The 25,028-nt window shown below is 42.1% G+C and overlaps 1 long non-coding RNA gene across 1 annotated transcript; it reads right to left on the reverse strand.

Annotated features, from left to right (window-relative positions):
* Nucleotides 1–319: 319 nt before the first annotated feature.
* On the reverse strand, nt 320–25,016 carry LOC128655506 (uncharacterized). The gene is made up of 3 exons (XR_008401831.1): nt 24,872–25,016; nt 15,204–15,282; nt 320–341 (listed from the first exon to the last, which is right to left on the reverse strand). It is a non-coding gene; the product is annotated as an uncharacterized LOC128655506 (long non-coding RNA).
* Nucleotides 25,017–25,028: the final 12 nt, after the last annotated feature.

A 25,028-nucleotide genomic window follows, 5' to 3' on the forward strand; every position in this document is an offset into this window, starting at 1 on the left:
TATTGGACAATCCTATCTTAACATTGGGATCCATATCTGGAAAGTGTACAAATCAGACTGAATCACCCCACTGAGCAGTTTGGACGGCAGGAGCCTCATATCACTAGCACGTGCGTGAATGATCATAACTTGGGGTTTGTCCCACCTGTGCAATGCCCCGTGCAGCAACCCATACAGATCCTGCCAACTCAAACCCCTACAACCTAGCCACCTAACAGTGACCCAATGGGGGGGGGGGTGTCCCAGCTGTTGCCCATCAGGTCTCGCGATCGCTCTCAGCTCCACCCAGTGAATGTAGGAGTGACCCACGATCAGCAGTCTCAGTGGACCATCTCTCGGCCCTGTAAAGAAACAACAGTTAACTGGGAACATCGCAACATGAGAAAACAAAACATTCACATAGTTAATGGCCTAACATACAACATGTATCTCTTAGACCTCCATCTCCCCAACGCCCTAATGTGGTCGGCAGACCAACACAAACCCGCGGCAGTGGTAGACGCTCCAACCCTGAAGGAGTGGGGGCAATGAACCTTGGGTCAAGGCCCACTTTCTATGCTGCCCAGCTCAGGCCTCTCCTGCATTGAAATCTGGTCAACGGGGAACCGTCCTCATGAACCAGAAATTGTAATGGACCCTCCGGATGCACGTCCATATAGGTCCTTAGCAGCCTGACTGGGCAACAAACTGAGCCCTCGTGGCGGATAAAGACGTCCAACTCCTTTACCTTCTTGGTCTGTCTTTGATCTGGAGAGGAATATTAGAACATATGACTCGTCGTTCTTGACGTGGGAGGCCTACAGACCCCCGGGCTTGTTCCTCAAGGGGGGGTACAATTCCCCCACCCTAAGTGCCCCGTGAAAAGCCAGCCCAAAGACAGCGGAGAACGGGTACCCTTGTCGGCAGGAGAACACACCACAGGCACAGTTTGACACAGGAACATCAATCTCTTGATGGTAATGGGCTCCCTAACATCCCTTGTTCTGGGCACCATACGCCCCCAGCCCCTCAACACCTGCCCGACCAGGAAGGTTCTTGAAGAGTCCGAGAGGCCATAAAGTTTACAGAAGAAGGACACGGCAGTCAGCCGAGAGCCGACTGACCCTTTAGAAAAACCCCATTACCTTTAAGCCCATTGATCCATTCCTAAGGACCCCATTGGACAACATCACAAGATGGCCGGCTCGTCCTATCACAGAAGGTGATCTATTTAGACCAATGCTTCCCATAAGTGGTCCAAGTAGAGGGGGCCAGCGAAAAACGGATCATGGCAATCAAAGATCTCCCACCTGCGCTACCTGCCATAGATAATTGGAACAAACGACTCCGTTAATGTCCGCCTGAGGAACCAATGCATAGAATGCTTTCCATTGAAAATGAAAGAGCGCATCAGCAATTCTATTCTGGACGCCGGGTGCAGACAATTCAGCGCCAGTAGGCGAGGGTACCGCACTACCGGGGGAGAACCCCACAATAGCATGTTAACAGCAAAACGACGCTCATGTTATCCATCCAGAACACGACCTCTTGATCCCTTAGCTGCTCACGCTAGACCTCGAAGGCAACAATAATGGGGAAGAGCTCTAACAGGCAAAATTTCTTAACAAGCCCCTTGGAACCCATGACCGAGGCCATGGGCCGGCACTCCAGTGACCGGACAAGAAGGATCCACACTCGTGAGACCCTGCCGCATCAGTGAACAACTGAATTACCATGTTGCAAGAAACAGTCTTCCGCCATAAGCAGATCCCATTAAAATGGTTCAGGAATTGTTCCCATTACGCAAAACTCACTCGCTTGGGACCGCTCCTCGCACGACTGCCCTTCGAGCTGCCGAAGAAACATTCTGCTTATAGGAATAATCCTACCGGCGAGATTCAGAAGACCCAACATTGTCTGGAGATCCTTTATGGAACAAACAAAGGACCCGATTTCCAGAACCGTACCCACCATACGGGCAATCTTATCTTGTAGCAAATGACACTGCTTAACGATGAGTCAATCTTGATACCCAAAAGGTAAGGCCCATGCAAAGGCACTGGGTCTTACCCTCCGCCAGAGGGACACCCATTCTGGCCAGCAAAAATCGAATCACTTTCATCAGGAAAGCGCACTCAGCGTATCCAGCATATCCAAGCAGCAGGAAATCGTCCAGGCAATGTGCCAGGCCCTCAAAACCAGCAATCACTGAGATGGCCCAGTGTAAGAAGCTCTGAAGGCTTCAAAATGAGCACTTGATATAGAACAGCTCATAGGCAAGCTTTCGTCCACAAAATACTTGCCCTCACGCCAACATCCCATGAGGCAAAAGGAGCAGGGGTGAATGGGAAGCAGCCAAAATGCTGATACCGCATCCAGTTTTGCCAGAAAGGGGCCCCAGCCCCTGCCCTCCATACCAGTGCTAACGCGTCATAAAAGGACTGGTAGTGAACCGAACTGAGCTCAGGGGAAATAGCGTTGTTGACCGACCTCCCTTTAGGGAAGGAAAGGTGCTGGATGAGCCGGGACTTACCCAGCTCATTTTTAGGAACAACCCCAGGAGGAGAGAGAAACCAACCCCCGAATCGGAATCTCCACAAATGAGCCAGCCATGCGGCCCAAAGCAATCTCCTTGTCCATCTTTTTCCTCACAACGCTAGGAAATTTGAATGCCGATTTCGGATTCCTCCGAACAGGGAAACCCTCTACTGCGAAGCTGAAGGGGATAATGAAACCCTGGCGGAGGCCGCTGCCTAGCAAGGCAGCCACCCTCCTATCCGGATAGAAACAATCGTTTTCAAATTACGGCTACCCTCAGTGGGGTGGCCACCCTTTCCAGCAGTGAAAGATTTGGAACTGGAACTAGGCTCCTCTTGCGACCGGCCCACATCGTGGGATCTGTTACACTCCAACCAGAGTGGCCATCCAGCGATACTTACTCACGTGGCAAAAAACACACGCCGGCCCTTTGGGGCAGAGCTTATTCTGGAACTGTGCAGCAATACCTGTGGGACGCCGTTGAGAGCGCTAAGGTGCCCGATTGCCAGGAGGCCCAGCAGAGACCTACCCGGGTCAAAAAAGGCTTTTCAGGCCCCAACTGTGCCCCTAACCAGGAATCTACGTCGCCGAAATTAGGAGGGGATTACCAACCATCTATCGCCGAACGCGACGTCATAATCCCACCATGCCCCTTCCCGAAACCGCTCGTAAGCGGTTTAGATGGCCTCTTGATATTTGAGGATATTCAGAGCCCGATCGGGAAGTTTAGTGACGTAACACCGCCATTTCTTTCTGGTGATAGACCTTGGCCGAAAGTTCAAACCTATGCACATATTTACCCTCTTGAATGCGTCTAACAGTTTTGGACTTCAGATGCTCGAGCAGGCTTAATGAGGGCCGCTTGTGCTTGTCCCCATACATGGCCGTTGTACGCCCAGCTGTCGCCCCAGGGACAGCCACCCCCGCTGGCGCGGGAGGTGTCTGCAATGGAACACGGGGCTCTAGCGAGAGGAACCAGGGGAGAAGGGGAGGATCATCTTATACATTCCCTTCTGCCTTTTAGCCTCCGACCTCAGGGACCTATCACTCACTCAGACTCAAAATCATCCGAAGATGAACTAAAGCCCCTATGCCTGAAAGATAAAATGGTCTCACCAGTTCCAAGAGGGGCAGCTGTACTCTTCCTTGCCACGACCACCTGGACTGGACTGCATTGGCACCCAAGCATTCTGTGGCTCCATGAGATTCACCACTTCTTGCGATTCCATGCTCTCCTGAAATGAGAATTGCGAGAGAGGAGTACCACGGGGAGAGGACAAGGACCCCCCAGCCACAGTCAAAGTAGAATCTAGTCCCCCTGTACCAAGAACAGTGCGCACTGCGCCACACACTGTTCCATACAATCAGACATGCCACTCTCTTGTGATTCAGACACTGCATTCACAACTACACCAGTCTGGAGAAGCCCTGTCCTGTGCTATCTCCATTGCGGAGCCTAAACTAGGCCAAGCACCAGAGCCCTTCCTGGTCAAAACATTAATTGTTACCCTAAATACAACCCACAGGGGGTACCCCAGGAATGCCTGCGTGCCCTACGTGATGTGTTTCTCATACACCGCAACATGACATGGCGTAATTCCTACTAGGCATCAATTGGCCGCCAACAGCAGGGCCTTGCGCCCAATCCTCACTGACTGACTGCCAAATAAAAGGCTGACTATCTAAATCAATCGGGTGATAAACAAAGGAAACCCCCGGTCAGGCCTGTGGCCTGCTCATAAGTACCCTCCTTATCACCTAAACCACAGCCTCTGGTCGGCAAATGCTCCCGTGCACCCTACATCATGCCCCCCAGGCATTGCACGCAAATCATCTGCCTGCGAGCGCAGAGCCCCTGAGCCTCGCTGCGCTCCCCCGCCAGCGGGCCTCGTGTCCCCCCTCCGAGGCACTCCTCTCTTACCTGGGGACCCCGGAGGAGGAGACGATCCTACCCGCTTTGTTACCCGATCCTAAATGGTGGTTCCGGAAATGACGTCACCAGAAGTGACATCACCGGAAGCACCCAGACTGGAAGTGACACCATCGACAATAGATGCCGCCGCCCGCATGGCCAAAGATTCGCCCGAAGCCGCCCACGACCAGGAGGAGAAGAACCGCCAAAAGTCGCGACCACTAAAGGGGGACCAACGCCTGCAGGCCCGGACTTCGTGGACAACGTATCGATGGCGGAGGCAAGTATGAATGCTCAGACTCGCTCCCGCCAACGATCCACCCTAGAGACACGCATCAGGGGTTGTTAAAACTTATTAAGGGACACCAGGAGAAGGCCTGACCCCTAGCCAGACCCCCAGGCCCGACCACCAGGCCCAACACTGACTGACCGGGAGGGAGGGAGGGAGGGAGAAGATGGGCCTCCTGGAAAATAAGACATTAACAGGCCAGGTCAAACAAGCGGCTGCCATCGGCCTGCTAACCACGGGGTAATAGCTATAATTTTTTTTGTACCTATAGCCCAGGTCCCCCCACTACCCTTAAATTGCAGAGTAAGGGGGAAAGATCGGGGTACGACTCACCGGAGATGGTGGGACTCCGATCAGTAACTCCTCCAACTCATCAATCTTCACAGGTGTTCTGAAGACTTTAAAAAACAGCCCATGCTGCAGCAGACTGCTTAACCAGACAATGAAGATCCTGCAAGCTATGAAGACAAGCTGGAAAGAGGGTTTGGGGCCTGTAGCTTGGCTTCTTAAAGGTGAGCCCTGTACCCACCCACAAAAATGCAACATTGTTGCCACTTCACAGCAGCTCACTCCTAAGGGCCTTAATTCTTAAGTATGTTACGGGCTATGCTGCCCTCCACTGTCTCTCATAAAACTATATACCCTGTCACACAAAATACTATATACCCTGTCACACACTACTATATACCCTGTCACACAAAATACTATATACCCTGTCACACACTACTATATACCCTGTCACACATAATACTGTATACCCAGTCACACATAATACTGTATACCCTGTCACACATAATACTGTATACCCTGTCACACATAATACTGTATACTCAGTCACATATAATACTATATACCCTGTCACACATAATACTATATACCCTGTCACACACTACTATATACCCTGTCACACATAATACTATATACCCTGTCACATATAATACAATATACCCTGTCACACACTACTATATACCCTGTCACACATAATACTGTATACCCTGTCACACATAATACTATATACCCTGTTAAACATAATACTGAATACCCTGTCACACATAATACTGTATACCCTGTCACACATAATACTGTATACCCTGTCACACATAATACTATATACCCTGCCACACATAATACTGTATACCCTGTCACACATAATACAATATACCCTGTCACACATAATACTGTATACCCTGTCACACATAATACTATATACCCTGTCACACATAATACTATATACCCTGTCACACACTACTATATACCCTGTCACAAATAATACTATATACCCTGTCACACATAATACTGTATACCCTGTCACACATAATACTATATACTGTCACACATAATACTGTATACCCTGTCACACATAATACTGTATACCCTGTATCACATAATACTATATACCCTGTCACACATAATACTGTATACCCTGTCACACATAATACTGTATACCCTGTCACACACTACTATATACCCTGTCACACATAATACTGTATACCCTGTCACACATAATACTATATACCCTTTCACACATAATACTATATACCCTGTCATACATAATACTGTATACCCTGTCACACATAATACTGTATACCCTGTCACACATAATACTGTATACCCTGTCACACACTACTATATTCCCTGTCACACATAATACTGTATACCCTGTCACACACTATATACCCTGTCACACATAATACTGTATACCCTGTCACACACTACTACATACCCTGTCACACATAATACTGTATACCCTGTCACACATAATACTGTATACCCTGTCACACATAATACTATATACCCTGTCACACACTACTACACTACTATATACCCTGTCACACATAATACTGTATACCCTGTCACACATAATACTGTATACCCTGTCACACATAATACTATATACCCTGTCACACATAATACCGTATACCCTGTCACACATAATACTATATACCCTGTCACACATAATACTATATACCCTGTCACACATAATACTATATACCCTGTCACACACTACTATATACCCTGTCACAAATAATACTATATACCCTGTCACACATAATACTGTATACCCTGTCACACATAATACTATATACTGTCACACATAATACTGTATACCCTGTCACACATAATACTGTATACCCTGTATCACATAATACTATATACCCTGTCACACATAATACTGTATACCCTGTCACACATAATACTGTATACCCTGTCACACACTACTATATACCCTGTCACACATAATACTGTATACCCTGTCACACATAATACTATATACCCTTTCACACATAATACTATATACCCTGTCATACATAATACTGTATACCCTGTCACACATAATACTGTATACCCTGTCACACATAATACTGTATACCCTGTCACACACTACTATATTCCCTGTCACACATAATACTGTATACCCTGTCACACACTATATACCCTGTCACACATAATACTGTATACCCTGTCACACACTACTACATACCCTGTCACACATAATACTGTATACCCTGTCACACATAATACTGTATACCCTGTCACACATAATACTATATACCCTGTCACACACTACTACACTACTATATACCCTGTCACACATAATACTGTATACCCTGTCACACATAATACTGTATACCCTGTCACACATAATACTATATACCCTGTCACACATAATACCGTATACCCTGTCACACATAATACTATATACCCTGTCACACATAATACTATATACCCTGTTACACATAATACTGTATACCCTGTCACACATAATAGTATATACCATGTCACACATAATACTGTATACCTTGTCACATACTACTATATAACCTGTCACACATAATACTGTATACCCTGTCACACATAATACTGTATATCCTGTAACACATAATACTATGTACCCTGTCACACATAATACTATATACACAGTCACACATAATACTATATACCATGTCATACATAATACTATATACCCTGTCACACATAATACTATATACCCTGTCACACATAATACTGTATACCCTGTCACACATAATACTGTATACCCTGTCACACACTACTATATACCCTGTCACACATAATACTGTATACCCTGTCACACATAATACTGTATACCCTTTCACACATAATACTATATACCCTGTCATACATAATACTGTATACCCTGTCACACATAATACTGTATACCCTGTCACACATAATACTGTATACCCTGTCACACACTACTATATTCCCTGTCACACATAATACTGTATACCCTGTCACACACTACTATATACCCTGTCACACATAATACTGTATACCCTGTCACACACTACTACATACCCTGTCACACATAATACTATATACCCTGTCACACATAATACTGTATACCCTGTCACACACTACTATATACCCTGTCACACATAATACTGTATACCCTGTCACACATAATACCGTATACCCTGTCACACATAATACTATATACCCTGTCACACATAATACCGTATACCCTGTCACACATAATACCGTATACCCTGTCACACATAATACTGTATACCCTGTCACACATAATAGTATATAACATGTCACACACTACTATATACCCTGTCACACATAATACTGTATACCCTGTCACACATAATACTATATACCCTGTCACACATAATACTGTATACCGTCACACATAATACTATATACCCTGTCACACATAATACTGTATACCCTGTCACACATAATACTGTATATCCTGTCACACATAATACTGTATATCCTGTCACACATAATACTGTATACCCTGTCATGCATAATACTGTATACCCTGTCACAGATAATACTGTATACCCTGTCACAGATAATACTGTATACCCTGTCAGACATAATACTATATACCCTGTCACACATAATACTCTATACCCTGTCACACATAATACTATATACTCTGTCACACATAATACTGTATACCGTCACACATAATACTATATACCCTGTCACACATAATACTGTATACCCTGTAACACATAATAGTATATACCATGTCACACATAATACTGTATACCCTGTCACACACTACTATATACCCTGTCACACATAATACTGTATACCCTGTCACACATAATACTGTATACCCTGTCACACATAATACTATATACCCTGTCACACATAATACTATATACCCTGTCACACATAATACTGTATACCCTGTCACACATAATACTATATACCCTGTCACACATAATACTGTATACCCTGTCACACATAATACTGTATACCCTTTCACACATAATACTATATACCCTGTCATACATAATACTGTATACCCTGTCACACATAATACTGTATACCCTGTCACACATAATACTGTATACCCTGTCACACACTACTATATTCCCTGTCACACATAATACTGTATACCCTGTCACACACTACTATATACCCTGTCACACATAATACTGTATACCCTGTCACACACTACTACATACCCTGTCACACATAATACTATATACCCTGTCACACATAATACTGTATACCCTGTCACACACTACTATATACCCTGTCACACATAATACTGTATACCCTGTCACACATAATACCGTATACCCTGTCACACATAATACTATATACCCTGTCACACATAATACCGTATACCCTGTCACACATAATACCGTATACCCTGTCACACATAATACCGTATACCCTGTCACACATAATAGTATATAACATGTCACACACTACTATATACCCTGTCACACATAATACTGTATACCCTGTCACACATAATACTATATACCCTGTCACACATAATACTGTATACCGTCACACATAATACTATATACCCTGTCACACATAATACTATATACCCTGTCACACATAATACTGTATATCCTGTCACACATAATACTGTATATCCTGTCACACATAATACTGTATACCCTGTCATGCATAATACTGTATACCCTGTCACAGATAATACTGTATACCCTGTCACACATAATACTGTATACCCTGTCAGACATAATACTATATACCCTGTCACACATAATACTCTATACCCTGTCACACATAATACTATATACTCTGTCACACATAATACTGTATACCGTCACACATAATACTATATACCCTGTCACACATAATACTGTATACCCTGTAACACATAATAGTATATACCATGTCACACATAATACTGTATACCCTGTCACACACTACTATATACCCTGTCACACATAATACTGTATACCCTGTCACACATAATACTGTATACCCTGTCACACATAATACTATATACCCTGTCACACATAATACTATATACCCTGTCACACATAATACTGTATACCCTGTCACACATAATACTATATACCCTGTCACACATAATACTGTATGCCCTGTCATACATAATACTATATACCCTGTCACACATAATACTATATACCCTGTCACACACTACTATATACCCTGTCACACATAATACTGTATACCCTGTCACACATAATACTGTATACCCTGTCACACATAATACTGTATACCCTGTAACACATAATAGTATATACCATGTCACACATAATACTGTATACCCTGTCACACACTACTATATACCCTGTCACACATAATACTGTATACCCTGTCACACATAATACTGTATACCCTGTCACACATAATACTATATACCCTGTCACACATAATACTATATACCCTGTCACACATAATACTGTATACCCTGTCACACATAATACTATATACCCTGTCACACATAATACTGTATGCCCTGTCATACATAATACTATATACCCTGTCACACATAATACTATATACCCTGTCACACACTACTGTATACCCTGTCACACATAATACTGTATACCCTGTCACACATAATACTGTATACCCTGTCACACATAATACTATATACCCTGTCACACATAATACTATATACCCTGTCACACACTACTATATACCCTGTCACGCATAATACTGTATACCCTGTCACACATAATACTATATACCCTGTCACACACTACTACAGGGAGTGCAGAATTATTAGGCAAGTTGTATTTTTGAGGATTAATTTTATTATTGAACAACAACCATGTTCTCAATGAACCCAAAAAACTCATTAATATCAAAGCTGAATAGTTTTGGAAGTAGTTTTTAGTTTGTTTTTAGTTATAGCTTTTTTTTTTATTTTTTTTCCAACAAGCTTTATTGTGAGTTCAAACATACAATTCTGATAAATAAAGCAATTTCCAAAACAAACAATTATATCAGAGTTAGTACCCTTGCAAAATTAAGGTGGAGTCTTTTCTTTTTACTGAGTGAAAATGTCCAGCTCATATTCTTGACATGAGGGAAATTCCCCCAAATAGTCCATATGACCCACAGGTTGCCTAAATGTAGGGTCTGAATAAGTGGCAAGAGTACAAATGTAGGATTTTAAATTAAACAAAGCTTGGTTTTTCAAAATTTTTTAACAAACCATTACATATTCCCTCCTCCTATCATCCTGGACAAAAATGATTCAAGATACAACAGCAAGCTTGCTCCAGGGGAGGAGATGGAGGAGAGCACAACATAAGAAAAAGTAGTAGTAGTCTGATGAGAAGGTTGAAGCAGTCTGTATAGATAGAAGAGGAGGAGGGGAAGGAAAGGATTGAGAGGGGGGGGGAATGGGTTGGAAGGAAAAAAAAAAAAAATATTCCAATGGCCCAGCCTTGGCCACATTTATTGAAATGTTAAATCTGGCCTTGGGAAAGACTAGTTATGGAGTGTGTATTGGTATGGGGTTCCAGGCAGCTAACATCATGTCGTGCTGCTCCAGGTGGCCGCACATATAATAGTGCAACCTCTCCAGGATCAGCAACTCATCTACAGCCAAGCGCCATTCAGCAGGAGTGGGAACCTCTCCCGACCTCCAGTGTCTGGGTATAAGCTTCTTTGCTCCTGTGAGCATAATGAGAAGAAGGGCTTGTTCATGTCTATTCAATGTGCCAGGGAGATGCAGAAATAGTATTGTATCGGGTGTAAATGGGATGGGTATTTTGAGTATTTTCGTCATTTCACTTATGACAGTCTCCCAAAAAGTTGTCAGTTTAGGACAAGCCCACCAAACATGTATAAGCGTGCCCGTCTCACCGCACCCCCTCCAGCAAAGTGCGGATGTTGCTGGGAAGAACTGATGGAGTCTGGCAGGCGTGTAGTACCATCTAGTCAACAACTTGATGTGTATTTCTTGGACAATGGCTGAGACCGAGGATCTCATGGCCAGTCTAATCGACTTTAGCCATTCCTCCTCGTCAATTGTATTGTTAAGGTCCCTGTTCCATAATCTAGTGTATGATGGAAGTTGAATGTCTGGGGGGTAGAGTAGTAATTTATATATTTTTGAAATCAGTCTCTTTGGCGGGGTAAGTCCAGTACATAGGGTTTCAAAAGGAGTGAGTTCTCTAAGAAATTCGGTTTTGTTTTTGTGGTGCATTAAAAAGTGTGATAATTGATGATATCGTAGCCAAGATGTGAATATGTTCCCATATGACTCTATCATGTCTTGATGTGTGCGTAATCTGCCTTCCACTAGTGCAAAGTGTAATATGCCCTGTCTCAAGCTGTGGGGAGAGCACATGCGCTTACTTAGATCACTATAAGGTAACTCTGGATTCTCCAAGATGGGTGTCATTGGTGAAGAGAGAGTGGAAATATGTGTACTAGTAGAAATTAATCTGTCCCATTCGAAGAGTGTCTCTGTCGTTAAGTGATATTTGTTTAGCAGTTTGGGGCGTTTTGATGCCGGGATCCAGGCCAGGGAGGCTACGTTTTTGTAATGTATGATCTGTCCATCTATCTTGACCCACTGTTTTTGATTAGTGTTATGCGCCCATTCTGTCAACCTTTGTAAGAGAATGGCCTTTCTATACAATGTCAAGTCGGGAAACCCCAGTCCCCCTCTATCCCTAGGGAGGTATAGCGTCCTCTTAGGTATTCTCGGTCTAACACCCGTCCAGATAAATTGTTCTAGTGATTTTTGTAAATGGGGGAGGAAGTCTGCTGGTAGATGTATTGGCACCGTTTGCATAATATATAGGATTCGGGGTAAGATGTTCATTTTAATTAGGCCTATTTTTCCCAGCCAGGATAGCTTTTTGTTCCTCCATGAGGATAGATCATTAATTATATCTTTGCGGAGGGTAAGATAATTATTTTTGAATAAGTCTGAGGATTTTGCAGATAGGTATATTCCAAGATACTTCAATTTGTTAGATGCTATGGGAACCTTATAATTTATTGCTAGTGATTGAATAAGATCCGACGGGGCATTGATGTTAAGGAGTTCGGATTTTGAAAGGTTTAAATGGAAATTGGAGAGCTTTCCATATGTCGAAAGCTCTGACAGTAGTTCGGGGACTGACGAATCGATGTTGGTAAGAGTGTATAGAACATCATCAGCGTATAACGCTTGTTTGTGTTCCGTGTCACCTATCCGGACTCCCGTGATGTTAGGATTAAGTCGAACTTTCTGGGCTAATGTTTCGATCGAGAGAGCAAAAAGTAAGGGAGACAGTGGGCACCCCTGTCGGGTTCCATTCGATATAGTGAATGTGTCAGATAATGTGCCATTCACTCTGATCCGGGCATTAGGGGCTGAGTACAAGGCAAATGTCATATTGATAAAAGGGCCTCCAAAGTTCATAGCCATCATAACCCGACGCAGGAAGAGCCAATCAACACGGTCGAAGGCCTTCTCCGCGTCAGTCGAGAAGAGTGCCATAGGCACCCCCTCGACCTGAGCAAAATTCAGAACTTGAAGAACCTTGTTGGTGTTATCACGCGCCTCCCTGCCAGGTATAAAACCTACCTGATCAGTGGAGACGAGGCCTTCAAGATATTTGTTAAGACGATTTGCTAGTATTTTAGCCAAGATTTTTATATCTAAATTAAGTAAGGAGATAGGCCGAAAGTTCGCTGGGGAATCAGGGGTCTTGCCCGGCTTAGGTATTACCGCAATGTGTGCCTCAAGCATAGTATTAGGGAGTAATGGTTCCTCAATCAAATTATTGAAGAGTCGGGTCATCAAAGGGCCTAATGTGGCGCCAAAAGACTTATAATATTTTATTGAAAAGCCATCTGGACCTGGACTTTTTCCACTGGGGAAGTCTTTAATAGCTTGTTGAAGCTCTGTTATAGTGATGTTAGAGTCTAAAGCGTCTCTTTGGTCTGGCTCTAGCTGGGGTAGGTCTAGAGTGGCAATATATTGATCTATCAGAGATTCCCTGCTAAGGGGATCTCCTATTGAGTCTGATATATCCGAGGTCGTTTTTAGATTGTACAGTGTTTGGTAGTAAGAGTGGAACAATTTGGCTATAGGTTTGCTCCCTTTTATTATTGTCCCACTTGGGGTTTGTAAGTGGTGAACATGTGTCTTTAGCTGCTTTCTGCGTGTTGCCCTAGCCAACAATTTCCCAGGCTTATTGCCTCCTTCATAGTATTGTTGTTTCATATATAGAAATTTGCGTTGGTAAACCTCCAGGAGGTATGTGTTAAGGTCTTTTTTGGCCGTGTCTAGTTTGTCCCTGGTGGTTGTGTCCGACGGGTTTTTTTTGTGCGATTCTTCTAGATGTTTTAAGGTTTGTAAAAGTTGTGTGTGTCTTAGCCTACTTTGTTTGTTTAGGCGTGCCTTATGTTTAAGGAACTCGCCTCTGATGACGCATTTGTGCGCGTCCCAAACGTTTAAAAGCGATGTGTGCTGAGGGTTATTATTTGCAAAGTATTCCTCAAGTGCTTTATGGATGTCTAATTTGATAATAGGGTCGCTGAGTAGAAAATCATCTAGTCTCCATATATAGGATGTGGGTGGGAAGTCTGGAAATTGTACTGTGCAAGTGACTGGTGCGTGGTCCGACCAAGTTATCGGGCCGATTGTACAATCGGTAACCATGTCTAGGCCATTTGAGTCCGTGAAAAAGTAATCTATACGGGAATACTTGTTGTGTGGGGGCGAGAAGTATGTATAGTCCTTTTCTGATGGGTGTAAGGTACGCCAAATGTCATGGAGCTGAACATTTATAATTGAGTTTTTCACCGATTTTAGTATTTTGGGGGGAGTACTAGTGGTGCCATTTGATGTATCAAGTTGGGCGTTCATGACTAGGTTAAAGTCTCCAGATAGGAAGACTGTTCCTTTTGATAGATCTAGGAGGAGTTTTGAAACTTTGGTTACCAGGGTGTGTTGGTCAGTGTTAGGGCAGTATAGTGTAGCCAGAGTGATTGGATGTCCATATAGTGTTCCTACTACTATCAGGTATCTGCCCTCTGGGTCCCTCACTATATTTGAGGTTTTTAAGGGAAGTGAATGGTGGAGCAAAATGCCCACACCTCTTTTTTTTGAGTGTCCCAAGGCAAAATAAGCTGTAGGGTATTGTGAATTGAACCACTTCGGTTCCCTCCCCTTTTGGAAATGTGTCTCCTGAAAAAACTGTACGTGGCTATATGCATTTTTTAGGGCTCTAAAGGCGATAGATCGCTTACCTGGGTTATTCAGCCCCTTGGCGTTGACAGTCGTTAGCTTCAGGTTGTGTGCGCCACGCCTGCCAGATCGTTGAGTCATCTTAAAAAAAAAAAAAAAAGGTAGGAGAGGGGGAAGAAGGAAGGGATAAAGTCTATAGGAGGGCTCTTGGGGAGGGGAAAGAGGTCAAAAAGGTGAGAGTTGTGGTAAAAAGAGTAGGAATTAGAATAAAATAGCTAGAGAAGCCTGAGAGGTGAAGACAAGAGAGATATTTAGAAAAAAAAAAGAATCTAGAGCGAGGAGAGAAGAAAGAAAAAAAAGTGCAAGTGAGAAAAAAGAAGAAGTAGTTTGGTTGGGGTAGTAACCCCCAAGCTAGTGCAGAGAAAATTGTTTGTAAGATGTATTCTGAACTTGTAATAATATGAAAATCAATTGTCCTGGGCATGTGGGGGGTTGGCCGGTTTCTTTAGTGCGGTGGGGAGGGTAGATTAAGGGTTAGGAGGGAAAAGGGAGGTAGGAGGGGGTATATTTGGGGGTGAGGAGGGGAGGGAGGAGACACTGGGGTGAGGTAATAGGGAGTTTACATATTTGCTATACCGACCAGGGGTCCGTGGGGAGAGCAAAGTTGTAACAATATACACAGATATAAACAAAGAGGTCATCAATGTTAGAAAAGTTTCCTGGAAGAGAGAATGTCAACAAACAACAGTAATAAACATTTTCATCGGCTAGGCTAAAGTAATTAGTTATCTGGGCCAACAGGTCCATACCAGTGCCCTATTATAGAACGTACCGAGTTAAGGGTGGTTATAAAACCATTTCGGATTGTGATTTAGGCATGATATATAGGTCTCTCTATTGTTCAGAGTGTGGTTTGCAACCTGTTTTTTACTATAGCCTATGAAAAGGTAATAGTATGTAGATCTTGTAGATCTATACACACCCCTAACACGTCAGTGGCCTAAAATAAGAGGAACTTCAATAAACACATTTTTGGTTCAACATTGAAACTTAATACTGACAAAAGAAAATTCAACAACAGAAAGGATACGTAATATTTGTTCGAGGTTGAGTGCCTCAAGAACCATATTCTAGCTATATTCCAAGTTACTGTTTGAGAGTTCAAGTGGTAGACCCAGCTGTTTCATGAGCTGGGACCCGTTGTGATGGAGCAGAGCCTATAGAAAGACCCTCCAGAAACAATTTTTCATCCGATCCCGGTTGAAACACCGCTGTTTTGTTCTGATGAGTAGCTATTATGGACACTGGAAAGCCCCACCGGTATTGAATTTTGTGGGCCCTGAGTTTAGATGTGATGTGGCCCAGTTCTCTTCTCTTCTGAAGGGTGGTGGGTGAAAGATCAGAAAAAATTTGTAGTTCTTCTCCTGCATGATGAACTGGGTGCTTGAGTCGAGCGCATCTGAGGATTTCTTCCTTATCTTTATAATTTAAGAAGTGGACAATGATGTCTCTGGGGGGAGCCTTAGGCGGAGGTTTGGCCCTGAGCGCTCTATGCGCACGTTCCAGTATAATATCTGGCGAAGAAGGGGAGTCTTTCAGGGTTCGGAACAGGCTCTGGAGGTACCCATCTATGGCAGGGGGGTGTATGGTTTCCGATATTCCTCTAAAGCGGAGGTTGTTACGACGTCCCCTGTTGTCTAGGTCCTCAATTCTGTCAGACATTTGTTGTATTATTTCTGAGTGGCCCTTGATATCTGAGTCCATATGATCTATTGAGTTGGATTGTTCCTGTTGTTCAGCTTCTACTTGGGAGATTCTGGAGTCTAATGCTGAAATGTCCTTTCTCAGATCATTAAATAAATTGCGCATCTCTTTAACTGCATTTTTAATATCTTCTTTGGAGGATAGATGCCGTAGGTCCTCTTTTGTGATTATATGTTGGGTCTGTACCTCCGTGGCCGTGGTGTTTACATTTTGGTCACTCTGCGGTGCATCCATGTTATCTAGGAGGTGTGTGGGTGGCTGATCAATTTGTTTTAAGTATTTGCTGATTGGGCGAGCAGGGGTATTCTTATCAGTTTTTTTTTGTTTTTTGCAAGGCATCACTCAGTTTTCTCACTGCTGAGGTAAAAATTCTTAGGGGAGGTCAGGCCTTTTAAGAAATCAATTGTATCTATGTCCCATATTGTTCATGTGGATAGATAAAGTACAGTGCAAAGTGGCAAGTTGTATGTTGTGGGCAAAACAGTTGCTGTTGTATTTCTGCTGAGTAATTAGTGCAAGTCTAGCTCAGCTGTAAGCCCCTTCTTCTGTTTAATGACTTCTGTGTCACTACAGGGTTAGTGATAATGGTGGTATGGTTGGGCGCCTTTATTATCTTTTTATTAACTGTTCTCTAATATTTTTCTCAGCCCCCTTTATTGCTTGTGTTTAAACCTGCACTGTGTTTTAGCCTTTGTGTAAAAGTTTATTCCCTGCGCCGCTCTTTGGGTGAAGTGTCTGCGGCTGTTGTTCTCTCCCTCACAAGTTCTGTGGTTAAGATGGCCGCTGTGTATTCAAAACCCTCATGAAGCCCCTCATCAGCGGTAATGTGCAGACCACTACCCTCCTTCAGATTCTGTGCTTATGGTGTCTGCTTTATGTGCGAGCAGGAGCAGCACCAGTGTTAGAGCCAGTTAATCGCAGGTGTGTGGGAGCGGGTAATATTTGTGAAGTGCGCACTGAGGCTCTGCAGTTATGGCCACCGCGCGGCAAATTATGCTGCTGACTGACTCACCCTGAACGGTCGGTCAGTAGAAAGGGTTATCGCTGCTTCAGCTGTCGAGTGGCGATGTCCATGTGCCGCTCCGTTGCACTGGGAGGATTAACGCCGGTGAGGGCAGAGTTGATACGCCTGAGCCGGTAACGGCCGCACATGTGGTTTGTTGAAAACTGTTGTGGAGCTACCTGATGTTTTGCCGGGAGTTGAGGATAGACTTATTATGCCCAGATTTTCAAAAATAATTGTAGAGAAGTTCAGATAATTTAATATAGTCTCATTACACTACTTAGGGGTTGAGGAGCTCTTTCAGAACGCTGCCATCTGCCTGCGTGGCTTGACTCCGCCCTAGTTATAGCTATTTTAGGGGGATATCTGTGTGTGCAGGTGACTATTACTGTGCATAATTATTAGGCAACTTAACAAAAAACAAATATATACCCATTTCAATTATTTATTTTTACCAGTGAAACCAATATAACATCTCAACATTCACAAATATACATTTCTGACACTCAAAAACAAAACAAAAACAAATCAGTGACCAATATAGCCACCTTTCTTTGCAAGGACACTCAAAAGCCTGCCATCCATGGATTCTGTCAGTGTTTTGATCTGTTCACCATCAACATTGCGTGCAGCAGCAACCACAGCCTCCCAGACACTGTTCAGAGAGGTGTACTGTTTTCCCTCCATGTAAATCTCACATTTGATGATGGACCACAGGTTCTCAATGGGGTTCAGATCAGGTGAACAAGGAGGCCATGTCATTAGATTTTCTTCTTTTATACCCTTTCTTGCCAGCCACGCTGTGGAGTACTTGGACGCGTGTGATGGAGCATTGTCCTGCATGAAAATCATGTTTTTCTTGAAGGATGCAGACTTCTTCCTGTACCACTGCTTGAAGAAGGTGTCTTCCAGAAACTGGCAGTAGGACTGGGAGTTGAGCTTGACTCCATCCTCAACCCGAAAAGGCCCCACAAGCTCATCTTTGATGATACCAGCCCAAACCAGTACTCCACCTCCACCTTGCTGGCATCTGAGTCGGACTGGAGCTCTCTGCCCTTTACCAATCCAGCCACGGGCCCATCCATCTGGCCCATCAAGACTCACTCTCATTTCATCAGTCCATAAAACCTTAGAAAAATCAGTCTTGAGATATTTCTTGGCCCAGTCTTGACGTTTCAGCTTGTGTATCTTGTTCAGTGGTGTTCGTCTTTCAGCCTTTCTTACCTTGGCCATGTCTCTGAGTATTGCACACCTTGTGCTTTTGGGCACTCCAGTGATGTTGCAGCTCTGAAATATGGCCAAACTGGTGGCAAGTGGCATCTTGGCAGCTGCACGCTTGACTTTTCTCAGTTCATGGGCAGTTATTTTGCGCCTTGGTTTTTCCACACGCTTCTTGCGACCCTGTTGACTATTTTGAATGAAACGCTTGATTGTTCGATGATCACGCTTCAGAAGCTTTGCAATTTTAAGAGTGCTGCATCCCTCTGCAAGATATCTCACCATTTTTGACTTTTCTGAGCCTGTCAAGTCCTTCTTTTGACCCATTTTGCCAAAGGAAAGGAAGTTGCCTAATAATTATGCACACCTGATATAGGGTGTTGATGTCATTAGACCACACCCCTTCTCATTACAGAGATGCACATCACCTAATATGCTTAATTGGTAATAGGCTTTCGAGCCTATACAGCTTGGAGTAAGACAACATGCATAAAGAGGATGATGTGGTCAAAATACTCATTTGCCTAATAATTCTGCACTTCCTGTATATACCCTGTCACACATAATACTGTATACCCTGTCATACATAATACTATATACCCTGTCACACACAATACTGTATACTCTGTCACACATAATACTATATACCCTGTCACACATAATACTATATACCCTGTCACACACTACTATATACCCTGTCACACATAATACTATATACCCTGTCACACATAATACTATATACCCTGTCACACATAATACTGTCTACCCTGTCACACATAATACTATATACCGTCACACATAACACTATATACCCTGTCACACATAATACTGTATACCCTGTCACACATAATACTGTATACCCTGTCACACATAATACCGTATACCCTGTCACACATAATACCGTATACCCTGTCACACATTATACTATATACCCTGTCACACATAATACTGTATACCCTGTCACACATAATAGTATATACCATGTCACACATAATACTGTATACCCAGTCACACACTACTATATACCCTGTCACACATAATACTGTATACCCTGTCACACATAATACTGTATACCCTGTCACACACTACTATATACCCTGTCACACATAATAAAGTATACCCTGTCACACATAATACTGTATACCCTGTCACACATAATACTATATACCCTGTCACACATAATACTGTATACCCTGTCACACATAATACTATACAGGCAGTCCTCGGGTTACAGACATCCGACTTAAGTACAACTCATACTTACATACAGAGAAAATAGAGCTTTATCGACAATCCTTCTTTCCAGGATAATCCAAAATACTGAAAATCCAATTGTCACAAGGACAGAAAGTGATGTGAAAGTTTCTGAACAGGGGCACAGATAGCAAAACAAACTTTATCCTATGCTATCCAAAAAAAAAAAAAAATGTTTGGCTAGAGTTTCACCTAAAAAAAGTGCCTGTTCTAACTTACATACAAATTCAACTTAAGAACAAACCTAAAGTCCCTATCTTGTACGTAACCCGGGGACTGCCTGTATACCCTGTCACACACTACTATATACCCTGTCACACATAATACTGTATACCCTGTCACACATAATACTATATACCCTGTCAAACATAATACTGTATACCCTGTCACACATAATACTATATACCCAGTCACACATAATACTATATACCCAGTCACACATAATACTATATACCCTGTCACACACTACTATATACCCTGTCACACATAATACTATATACCCTGTCACACATAATACTGTCTACCCTGTCACACATAATACTATATACCGTCACACATAACACTATATACCCTGTCACACATAATACTGTATACCCTGTCACACATAATACTGTATACCCTGTCACACATAATACTATATACCCTGTCACACATAATACTGTATACCCTGTCACACATAATACTGTATACCCTGTCACACACTACTATATACCCTGTCACACATAATACTGTATACCCTGTCACACATAATACTGTATACCCTGTCACACATAATACTGTATACCCTGTCACACATAATACTATATACCCTGTCATACATAATACTGTATACCCTGTCACACAAAATACTGTATACCCTGTCACACACTACTATATTCCCTGTCACACATAATACTGTATACCCTGTCACACACTACTATATACCCTGTCACACATAATACTGTATACCCTGTCACACACTACTACATACCCTGTCACACATAATACTGTATACCCTGTCACACATAATACTGTATACCCTGTCACACATAATACTATATACCCTGTCACACACTACTATATACCCTGTCACACATAATACTGTATACCCTGTCACACTTAATACTGTATACCCTGTCACACATAATACTATATACCCTGTCACACATAATACCGTATACCCTGTCACACATAATACTATATACCCTGTCACACATTATACTATATACCCTGTCACACATAATACTATATACCCTGTCACACATAATAGTATATACCATATCACACATAATACTGTATACCCTGTCACACACTACTATATACCCTGTCACACATAATACTGTATACCCTGTCACACATAATACTGTATACCCTGTCACACATAATACTATATACCCTGTCACACATAATACTATATACCCAGTCACACATAATACTATATACCATGTCATACATAATACTATATACCCTGTCACACATAATACTATATACCCTGTCACACATAATACTGTATACCCTGTCACACACTACAATATACCGTCACACATAATACTGTATACCCTGTCACACATAATACCGTATACCGTGTCATACATAATACTATATACCCTGTCACACATAATACCGTATACCCTGTCACACATAATACTATATACCCTGTCACACATTATACTATATACCCTGTCACACATAATACTGTATACCCTGTCACACATAATAGTATATACCATGTCACACATAATACTGTATACCCGGTCACACACTACTATATACCCTGTCACACATAATACTGTATACCCTGTCACACATAATACTATATACCCTGTCACACATAATACTGTATACCCTGTCACACACTACTATATACCCTGTCACACATAATACTGTATACCCTGTCACACATAATACTATATACCCTGTCACACACTACTATATGCCCTGTCACACATAATACTGTATACCCTGTCACACATAATACTGTATACCCTGTCACACATAATACTATATACCCTGTCACACATAATACCGTATACCCTGTCACACATAATACTATATACCCTGTCACACATTATACTATATACCCTGTCACACATAATACTGTATACCCTGTCACACATAATAGTATATACCATGTCACACATAATACTGTATACCCAGTCACACACTACTATATACCCTGTCACACATAATACTATATACCCTGTCACACATAATACTATATACCCTGTCACACATAATACTGTATACCCTGTCACACATAATACTGTATACCCTGTCACACATAATACTGCATACCCTCTCACACATAATACTATATACCCTGTCACACATAATACTGTATACCCTGTCACACATAATACTGTATACCCTGTCACACACTACTATATACCCTGTCACACATAATACTGTATACCCTGTCACACATAATACTGTATACCCTGTCACACATAATACTATATACCCTGTCACACATAATACTGTATACCCTGTCACACATAATACTATACAGGCAGTCCTCGCTTTACAGACATCCGACTTAAGTACAACTCATACTTACATACAGAGAAAATAGAGCTTTATCGACAATCCTTCTTTCCAGGATAATCCAAAATACTGAAAATCCAATTTTCACAAGGACAGAAAGTGATGTGAAATTTTCTGAACAGGGGCACAGATAGCAAAACAAACTTTATCCTATGCTATCCAAAAAAAAATAAAAAATGTTTGGCTAGAGTTTCACCTAAAAAAAGTGCCTGTTCTAACTTACATACAAATTCAACTTAAGAACAAACCTAAAGTCCCTATCTTGTACGTAACCCGGGGACTGCCTGTATACCCTGTCACACACTACTATATACCCTGTCACACATAATACTGTATACCCTGTCACACATAATACTATATACCCTGTCACACATAATACTGTATACCCTGTCACACATAATACTATATACCCAGTCACACATAATACTGTATACCCTGTCACACATAATACTATATACCCTGTCACACATAATACTGTATACCCTGTCACACATAATACTGCATACCCTGTCACACATAATACTATATACCCTGTCACACATAATACTGTATACCCTGTCACACATAATACTGTATACCCTGTTACACACTACTATATACCCTGTCACACATAATAAAGTATACCCTGTCACACATAATACTGTATACCCTGTCACACATAATACTATATACCCTGTCACACATAATACTGTATACCCTGTCACACATAATACTATACAGGCAGTCCTCGGGTTACAGACATCCGACTTAAGTACAACTCATACTTACATACAGAGAAAATAGAGCTTTATCGACAATCCTTCTTTCCAGGATAATCCAAAATACTGAAAATCCAATTGTCACAAGGACAGAAAGTGATGTGAAATTTTCTGAACAGGGGCACAGATAGCAAAACAAACTTTATCCTATGCTATCCAAAAAAAATAAATAAAAATGTTTGGCTAGAGTTTCACCTAAAAAAAGTGCCTGTTCTAACTTACATACAAATTCAACTTAAGAACAAACCTAAAGTCCCTATCTTGTACGTAACCTGGGGACTGCCTGTATACCCTGTCACACACTACTATATACCCTGTCACACATAATACTGTATACCCTGTCACACATAATACTATATACCCAGTCACACATAATACTGTATACCCTGTCACACATAATACTGTATACCCTGTCACACATAATAGTATATACCCTGTCACACATAATACTGTATACCCTGTCACACACTACTATATACCCTGTCACACATAATACTGTATACCCTGTCACACATAATACTATATACCCTGTCACACATAATACTATATACCCTGTCACACATAATACTGCATACCCTGTCACACATAATACTATATACCCTATCACACATAATACTGTATACCCTGTCACACATAATACTATATACCCTGTCACACACTACTATATACCCTGTCACAGATAATACTATATACCCTGTCACACATAATACTATATACCCTGTCACACATAATACTGTATACCCTGTCACACATAATACTGAATACCCTGTCACACATAATACTATATACCCTGTCACACATAATACTATATACCCAGTCACATATAATACTATATACCCTGTCACACATAATACTATATACCCTGTCACACATAATACTGTATACCCTGTCACACATAATACTATATACCCTGTCACACATAATACTGTATATCCTGTCACACATAATACTATATACCCTGTCACACATAATACTATATACCCTGTCACGCATAATACTATATACCCTGTCACACATAATACTGTATACCCTGTCACACATAATACTGTATACCCTGTCACACATAATACTGTATACCCAGTCACACATAATACTGTATTCCCAGTCACATATATACCCCGTCACATATAATACTATATACCTTGTCACATTACGTAACACATTTTAGCTTATATCCTGTCACAACATATCCCAAATTAAATATACACACCGTATGTCACGTCACATTACATCAGGCACAATCCATTTTATACCCAAATGACGTCACGCTAATGGTCACATATGAACCAACCAGCTGCTGCAACCTGTGATGTTTAGACGCTTCCTGACATTTCCTTTGCAATTCCGTGACACACATCCAGTACCAT

This window comes from Bombina bombina, chromosome 4, assembly GCF_027579735.1.
Source record: "Bombina bombina isolate aBomBom1 chromosome 4, aBomBom1.pri, whole genome shotgun sequence".
NCBI classification, from domain to species: Eukaryota; Metazoa; Chordata; class Amphibia; order Anura; family Bombinatoridae; genus Bombina; species Bombina bombina.